Below are 9,120 nucleotides of genomic sequence, written 5' to 3' on the forward strand. Positions count from 1 at the left end.
CCATTATAACAAAGTTTATTATATTGAATATATCTGTTTACTTTTACTTGTGTTCGAAATCGATTTGATTGTATTAAACACATTATTCAACCCCCTTCTACAGTGTTGTGTGACGTAACAATTGGTATCAGAGCTTATCTGTTAACACACATATAGTAAAGATCCAAACAATCATGTTTGAAGAAGCTGAAAATCCAACCAAGCCCACCAAAACTGAAGAAACTAAAAACACTCAAATCCAGAGTCGATATGAGACTATTAGGGTTCCCATACTGAGACCTTCTGAGTATCCCATATAGAAAGTGAAGATGGCTATGTTTTCTGGAAGCTACAGATCCAGAATACCTTGAGAGAATTAATGAAGGACCGCATAAGGCAACCAAGTTCTCTGTTGTAGTTGTAGATCAGCAAGCAAAGACCATACCAAAGGAGAAAAATGAGTATACAGCTGAAGATATCTCATCCATTTCCAAGGATGCAAAGGTAAGGCATTTGCTACATAGTGCCATTGATAATGTCATGTCAAATAGGGTAATTCATTGCAAGACTGCAAAGGAGATATGGGATGTTTTGGAGACTAGATTCCAGGGAACTGATGCAATCAAGAAGAACATGAGGACTATACTCACTCAAGAGTATGAGCACTTTGACTAAAAAGCTGATGAGTCATTAACTGATTTATATGACAGGTTTGTCAAACTCTTGAATGATCTGTCACTGGTGGACAAGGAATATGATCTTGAAGATCCAAATCTAAAATTCCTTTTAGCTCTTCCTGAAAGTTGGGATTTGAAGTCTACTACTATAAGAGACAACTATGCTCTTGATGAGACTACTCTTGATGAAATTTATGACATGCTCAAGACTTATGAACTTGAGATGGATCAAAGGAGCAAGAGGCATAGGAGAAAGTCAAGGACAGTTGCTCTTAAAGCTGAGGAGGAATCCCCCAAAGTGGCTGTCTCAAAGAAAGGAAAAGGAAAGGCTCTCATCATAAAGTCTGATTTAGAATCATCAAGTTCTGATGATAATGATTCAGAAACTGAAAGTTTACCTGAAATAGATGTTGATGAAGAGATGATGAAATTGTGTGCTCTTATGGTGAAGGGTATCACAAAGATAGCCTACTGGAAATTCAGAAGGGGAAAGAAGTTTTCCAAGAAAGGTGGAAGTACTGATAAGAAAGGGTTCAGAAAGTATGAAGGCAAAAGTGCAAAGTCTGACAGAGGAGACAACTCAAATGTCAAATGCTACAATTATGGTGAAAGAGGCCACATATCTCCTGACTGCAAGAAAGGAAAGAGTGACAAAGGCAAGGCACTTGTCACAAAGAAGAAAAGCTGGATAGACTCTCCAGATTCTGAAGATGAGGTGAATTATGCTTTAATGTCAAATGCTAATGGCAGCCCTAAAGCTGCTGAATTGAAGGTACCTCAAACAACTTATGATTTTCATACTGATGATATTACTGAGTTGAGATTATATCTTAAAACCATGTTTATTAGCTATAGAGATCAAACTTTAACATGTGAAAGATTAACTTCTGAAAATCTTGCTTATAAGAAAAGGAATGACTATTTAGTAAAGGAGTTAGTTAAGTTCCATCAAACTCAAAAAGAAAGAGATGATGTTTTTTATGTTAGAGATGAAGTGCTAAAATTGAATAAATCTCTAAAAACTGAATTAGAAAAAGAAAAAGAGATTATCAGGACTTGGACTAACTCTGGCAGAACAACTCATAATTTATTAAGTAGTGGAAACTGGAAAGAGGGCTTAGGTTATGGAGATGATAAAAGTGAAAAAGGAACTGAACAAATTGAGCCAATTATTGTTAAACAGACTGTTAAGCCAAAGGTAAATCCTATTAAGTTTGTAGCTAAAACTGTAAAGTCTGATTTTGAAAAGATGAAAGAGTCTGTGACAGAAGTTAAGGAGAAGTCAACTTCTGACAAATTAGAACAGGATAAACCAGCTGAAGTTAACATAGGCTTAATGACTAAGAAGCAGCTTAAGCATAAGCTGACAGAAATAAGGAATGTCAACAAGGTAAAGGCAGCTAGGAAAAATAGGAATGGAAAGGAAGGTGTGAATAAAAGCAATAATTATATGCCCGTTCCTAATGCTCCTAGAAAGAAATGTTATAATTATGGAAACTCTAACCATCTTGCTTCTTTTTTCAGGAAGAATAAGAATATAAACTCTTTACCTCCTAAGTCAGGAGTTAAGAGTCAGTCTGTTAGGTTTAAGCCACAAAATCCTTGTTTTCATTGTGGTAGTTTATGACATTCCATTTATACTTGTAAGGAATATCATAGTTTGTACTATGATTATTATCCAATAAAACCTTCTTTGAAGAAAGTTGCTTTAATTCCTTCTAGTGTAAAGTGTGATGCAAATTCTGATATAAGTTCTAATAAATAGCATGGTAGCATAAACTCTAATATTAAATCCGCTGCAAATGCTAACAAACTTAAAAAGGCCAAAGGATCCAAGCAAGTCTGGGTCCTTAAAACTAACCATTAGTGGTCTTTGTGATTGCAGGGCAACAGGAAAAACATCCTACTACTGGATAGTGGATGTTCATGACATATGACTGGAATATAAGCCCTGCTCTCAGACTTTGTGTTGAAATCTGGCCCAGGAGTTTCTTATGGAGATGACAACATGGGAAATACTCTGAGATATGACAATATTAATCTTGGGAATGTCATCATTGAAAAAGTAGCTCTTGTCTCAGGACTTAAACACAATCTGCTGAGTGTGAGTCAAATCTGTGATAGAGGTTATCATGTGGATTTCTTTGAAGAACACTATGAAGTTGTAAGAAATTCTACAGGAAAAGTGGTTCTGAAAGGTTATAGGCATGGTAACATTTATGAAGCCAGGCTTTTAACAAGTTCTGATGGTTCTGTAATCTGTCTGTTGAGTAGAGCATCAATTGAAGAAAGCTGGAATTGGCACAAAAGACTCTCTCATTTAATCTTCAACAACATAAATGAGCTTGTAAAGAAAGATCTTGTGAGAGGACTGCCAAAATCAGTATTTGCTACTGATGGCCTTTGTGATTCATGTCAAAAGGTAAAACAAAGAAAATCTTCTTTCAAGAGCAAAACTGAGTCATCAATTCTTGAGCCTTATCACCTACTGCATGTTGATCTATTTGGTCCATTCAATGTCATGTCTATTACAAAGAAGAAATATGTTATGGTTATAGTGGATGAGTTCACAAGGTACACCTGGGTGTACTGATAAGTGGCATTTTATACCACTTAAAATGTCTTATAATGGCTTGAATTGATGTCTTGAAATCAAGTATTTTGTGTATTTGATGCGTTTTTCTAGTGTTTGTGCATTTCAGGGTATTACTTGCATTTGTGGAGAGATTTCATCAAGAATAGGCCTAAGTATATGCTTGGCATTGCAAGTGGGAAGTTAGGAGCAGAACGCAGCAGAAAACTGGAGAAAAATAATAAATTTTCCACTAAGGTGCTGGACGCTCGCTCAGCCTGGACGGGCAGCCGCTCAGGAAGCTGGGCGCCCGTTCAGGATTGCTGGGTGGCCGCTCAGGGTCATGAATTAAAATCCTGATTTTTAGAGTTCTATTCCTGTTGAACTTCTGACTTCTGAGATAGCTGGGACTTCTGGGGCTCCTATATAAGTAGTTTTCAGAGATGTTTCACGTGTGTTGAATCGTGGTATCAATCGAGGAGCAAGAAGATAAGGAAGAAGACCGTTTTAGCACATCGCTACGAAGAAGAGAAAGCATAGTTTTCTTGTGATTCTTTTATTCATTGTATCAGTGGATGCTAGTTTTCTTTACTTTGAACCTTATTACTCTTGTGACGTACTCTGGTTTTAATAAGTATTTTTATTAGTTATTCTTGTGTGTTATTATCATGTTTTCATATGAACCCATGGTGACGATGAGTTCAATCATGGGCTAATCGTGATCATGGGTCGTAATGGATTCACTATGGAATTCTTTAGTTAGTTGTTTAATACCTTAGTGTGTGATGATTGTATGATATCTAGTATTGGTTGTGCTTATTCGTCTTATGTGCGTCGTGAACATCTAAGATAGGGGGTTAATCTCTTGTGAAGCGATGGTGTATCTTGAGATTTAGAACTTGCCATGCTAGCATAGGTTCATGTATGTGTATGCATGATTAGTGGGTAACTCTAACCGTTTTACTTGCCCTGTGTAATCATAAGGAGTAACTTGTGCTTAATCGTTATGTTGTCAAATTCTGTAGACATATAGGGTCTCAACATAATTGATGACTATTCAACTTCTATCTTAATTGTGGATGTTTGGTAGAATGGTATTAGTACAATGTAAGTTGGCTTTTATCAGTTTCGTGTTGTTCGATTAATATCATCATCGTTACATGCTAAGGGTAATAACAATAACTATTGAAGGAAGTAGTAATGAAGTTATGATCTCATGTGTGTTTAATATTGTTAATTCAAGTGTCAATTAAGTGTTTAATTCTCATAGTTAATTATAGTTAATACTTAGTTAATCAAATCTACGTGTTATTATCTTGACGTTGAGAAGTAATCATACATTGGTGAGTAAGTGTTAATTGAACCTAATTAGTCTGAGTTTCTCTGGGAACGAACTAGAAAGTATTCTATATTACTTGCGAACGCGTATACTTGCGTGTATTATTAGCGCGTGTTTTCTACCCTAACAAGTTTTTGGTGCCGCTGCCGGGGACTCGACGTATTTGTTTAATTTATGTACTTACCATCAGTGGTAGTTATGACTCATTGATTAAGACGTGTTACTTAGTGTTTCCGGTTGTGTTTTAGGTACTTTAGCGAGCGTTTATATAAACACGTTCTCGTACTCGCAAGAGGACTTTAGATACGGCTGAGGAGACAGACTCAGTTCTTGATATTCCGGAGAAGATAGATTTTGAAGATTCGGATAAAGAGAGTGAGCAGAAAGAACCAGTAATCATGGGTGATCGTATAGTTCCGGCAGATCCAGCTCTTATGGACTTTTCTCTGCCTAAAATTGATGACATTCAGTCAAGCATCCTTCATCCGGCTATTCAGGCAAACACTTTTGAAATCAAGCCGGGCACTATTCAGATGGTGCAGAATTCTGTTTCTTTCGGAGGTGCTGCGATTGAAGACCCCAACATGCACATAAGGAATTTTGTCGAGATCTGTAGTACTTTCAAATATAATGGTGTGACTAATGAGGCTATCAAGCTGAGGCTTTTCCCATTCTCTCTGAGGGATAAAGCTAAGGACTGGTTACATTCTGAACCAGTTGGGTCCATCACTACTTGGCAAGATCTTGCGCAAAAGTTTCTGGTAAAATTATATCCAATGGCAAAGACTGCAGCTATGAGGAGTGCTCTTACTCAGTGTGCGCAGCAACCAACAGAATCTATGTGTGAAGCTTGGGAGCGCTACAAGGAAATGTTGAGAAAGTGTCCACATCATGGTATGCCTGACTGGATGGTGATCACTGGTTTCTATAATGGTTTAGGGGCCCAATCTCGGCTCATGCTCGATGCAGCAACTGGAGGCGCCTTGTGGGCCAAAAGCTATACTGAGGCTTATAATCTTATTGAAACTATGGCTGCAAATGAGCATCAAAACCCAACTCAAAGGATGATGCCTGGGAAGGTAGCAGGTATTCTGGAAGTTGATGCAGCTACAGCTATTGCAGCGCAGCTCCAAGCGCTGTCTTTGAAGGTCGATTCTTTAGCCACCTATGGAGTCAATCAGATAGCTATGATCTGTGAGCTTTGTGCAGGTTCTCATGCTACGGATCAGTGTTCTCTTGTTAATGAATTTGTTCAGTATGTGAACAATTATCAGAGACCGCAGCAGCCTGTGCCAGCTTCCTATCATCCTAACAACAGAAATCATCCCAATTTCAGCTGGAGCAATAATCATAATGTTATTCAACAACCATATCAGCAAGGCGTAAGTAAACAGTTTAATCCACCTGGATTCCAACAACCACAACATTATGCTCAAAGGAAATCATACCCTCAACAAGGAGGTGCTGCTCTACCTTCTAGTGCTGATTTTGAGGAACTCAAGCTGTTGTGCAAAAGTCAGGTTGTTTCTATCAAGACCTTGGAAAATAAAATTGGTCAAATAGCCAATGCAGTGCTCAATCGTAAACTTGGCACACTTTCCAGTGATACTAAAGTGCCAGGCAGGAAGGAAGCTAAAGAGCAAGTCAAGACTATTACCTTAAGGTCTGGAAAAGTTGCTGATGCTGAAAAAGCAAAAGACGGAGAAGCTGAAGTTGGTGATAAAGAAGAGAAGCAAAAGGAGAAAGCGACGGAACTAAGGAAGACTATTGTTGAACACATTCTGCCTGAGGGTAATACAGGGAAGAAACAGTTCTATCCTCCACCACCTTTCCCTAAGAGATTGCAACAACAAAAACTGGATAAGCAGTTTGGTAAGTTTCTGGAGGTGTTCAAGAAACTTCACATCAACATACCTTTCACTGAGGCTCTGGAGAAAATGCCTAGTTATGCGAAATTCATGAAGAGAAATTCATGAAGAGTATTCTTTCAAGGAAGGTGAAACTGGATGACCTTGAGACTGTTGCTCTAACGAAAGAGTACAGTGCTGTGCTGCAACAAAAATTACCTCCAAAGCTTAAAGATTCAGGTAGTTTCACCATTCCTTGCACCATTGGCAAGTTGTCTTTTGACAAATGCCTGTGCGATTTAGGAGCAAGCATCAATCTGATGTTGTTGTCTATCTTCAAAAAGTTAAATTTGCCTGATCTAAAACCCACCTACATGTCTCTACAATTGGCTGATCGTTCTATTACATATCCACGAGGCATAATGAAAGACGTGTTAGTAAAGGTGGATAAGCTGCTCTTCCCTGCATACTTTGTCATTTTAGATTTCGAGGAAGATAAGAAGATCCCCATAATCTTGGGAAGACCTTTCTTGGCTATAGGACGTATCTTGATAGATGTGCAGAAAGGTGAACTTACTATGAGGGTGCAGGATCATGATGTGACATTCAATATATTCAAAGCGATGAAATTCTCTACAGAAGATGAGGAGTGCTTAAAGGTGGATTTGATGATTCTGCGGTAACTTCAGAACTTGATCATATGCTAATGTCTGATGCATTAGAGAAAGCCTTAATGGGGGAGTTTGACAGTGATGATGAGGATGGCAATGAGCAACTACAATATCTAAATGCTTCTCCTTGGAGGAGAAAGCTAGACATGCCATTTGAATCTCTTGGTACTTCTGATCTCAAGAATGCTGAAGGAAAGCTCAAACCATCTATTGAGGAAGCACCTACTTTGGAGCTTAAACCATTGCCTGAACACTTGAGGTACGATTTTTTAGGTGATGCATCTACTTTACCTGTTATTATTGCATCTGACCTTTCAGGTAGTGAGAAGAACAAGCTCTTGAGGATCTTGAGAGAATTCAAATCGGCTATCGGATGGACTATAGCAGATATCAAAGGGATCAGCCCTTTGTACTGCATGCATAAAATTCTGCTAGAGGAAGGTAGTAAGCCAACTATTGAGCAACAACGATGACTTAATCCTATCATAAAAGATGTGGTGAAGAAAGAAATTCTGAAGTGGCTGGATGCAGGAATCATATATCCTATTTCTGACAATTCTTGGGTGAGCCCCGTGCAATGTGTACCGAAGAAAGGAGGTATAACTGTGGTAGCAAATGAGAAGAACGAGTTCATCTCCACTCGAACAGTCACAGGATGGAGGGTATGCATGGATTATAGAAAGTTGAATAAGGCCACGAGAAAGGATCACTTCCCTCTTCCATTTATTGATCAGATGCTTGACAGGTTGGCCGGTCATGAGTACTATTATCTTCTGGATGGCTATTCGGGGTATAATCAGATTTGCATTGCACCAGAGGATCAAGAAAAGACTACCTTCACTTGTCCATTTGGCACGTTTGCTTTTTGCAGAGTTTTGTTTGGATTATTTGGCGCACCTGCCACTTTTTAGAGATGTATGATAGCTATATTCTCTGATATGATTGGAAATAATGTCGAAGTGTTCATGGATGACTTCTCCGTCTTTGGACATTCATATAATGAATGTTTGAATAATCTTCATGCGGTGCTCAAAAGGTGTGTGTAAACTAATTTGGTGCTAAATTGGGAAAAATGTCACTTTATGGTGCGTGAAGGCATTATTCTTGGGCATAAAGTCTCTAGCAAGGGTCTTGAGGTGGACAAAGCCAAGGTGGGAGTCATTGAAAATCTTCCACCACCTATTAATGTGAAAGGAATTCGTAGTTTTCTTGGTCATGCATGTTTTTTATCGGCATTTTATCAAGGACTTCTCGAAGATATCTAAGCCGTTGTGCAACTTGCTCGAGAAGGATGTGCCTTTCCAATTTGATGATGAATGCTTGACGGCATTCGAGACTCTCAAGAAGAGTTTGATAACTGCACCAGTTATTACGGCACCTGATTGGACAGAGCCTTTTGAGATGATGTGTGATATGAGTGGTTATGCGGTGGGAGCAGTTCTTGGGTAGCGCAAGAATAATCTTTTTCATGCAGTCTACTATGCTAGTAAGACTCTAAATGGAGCTCAAATGAACTACACCACTACTGAGAAGGAGCTCTTGGCTATAGTCTTTGGTTTTGAAAATTTTTGATCTTATCTGCTTGGGACAAAGGTAACAGTATTCACTAATCATGCTGCCATTCGCTATTTAGTTTCCAAGAAGGATTCGAAGCCTGGACTTATTCGTTGGGTGTTCTTGCTACAGGAATTTGAGTTAGAGATTAAGCATCGAAAAGGTACTGAGAATCAAGTAGCTGACCATCTCTCTAGATTGGAGAATCCCGATTCTACTTCATATGATAAGACATTGATCAACGAATCTTTTTCGGATGAGCAGTTGTTCGCAGTTCAGGAGGAAGAGCCATGGTTCGCAGATATTGTGAACTATCTTGTCAGTAATATAACGCCTCCTAATATGAATATAGCTCAAAAGAAGAAGTTTTTGCATGAGGTGAAGTGGTACATGTGGGATGAACCATATTTGTTTAGACAAGGAGCTAACCAGATCATCAGGAGATGTAACCCATTCTGTGAGACGAAGGGGATATTACGAG

At 38.6% G+C, this 9,120-nt stretch overlaps 1 pseudogene; it reads right to left on the reverse strand.

The window, feature by feature from the left end:
• Positions 1-5,350: 5,350 nt before the first annotated feature.
• LOC141675949 (small nucleolar RNA R71) lies at positions 5,351-5,465 on the reverse strand (annotated as a pseudogene).
• Between the last annotated feature and the right edge of the window lie 3,655 nt (positions 5,466-9,120).

Source organism: Apium graveolens, chromosome 7, assembly GCF_009905375.1.
Source record: "Apium graveolens cultivar Ventura chromosome 7, ASM990537v1, whole genome shotgun sequence".
NCBI lineage: Eukaryota > Viridiplantae > Streptophyta > Magnoliopsida > Apiales > Apiaceae > Apium > Apium graveolens.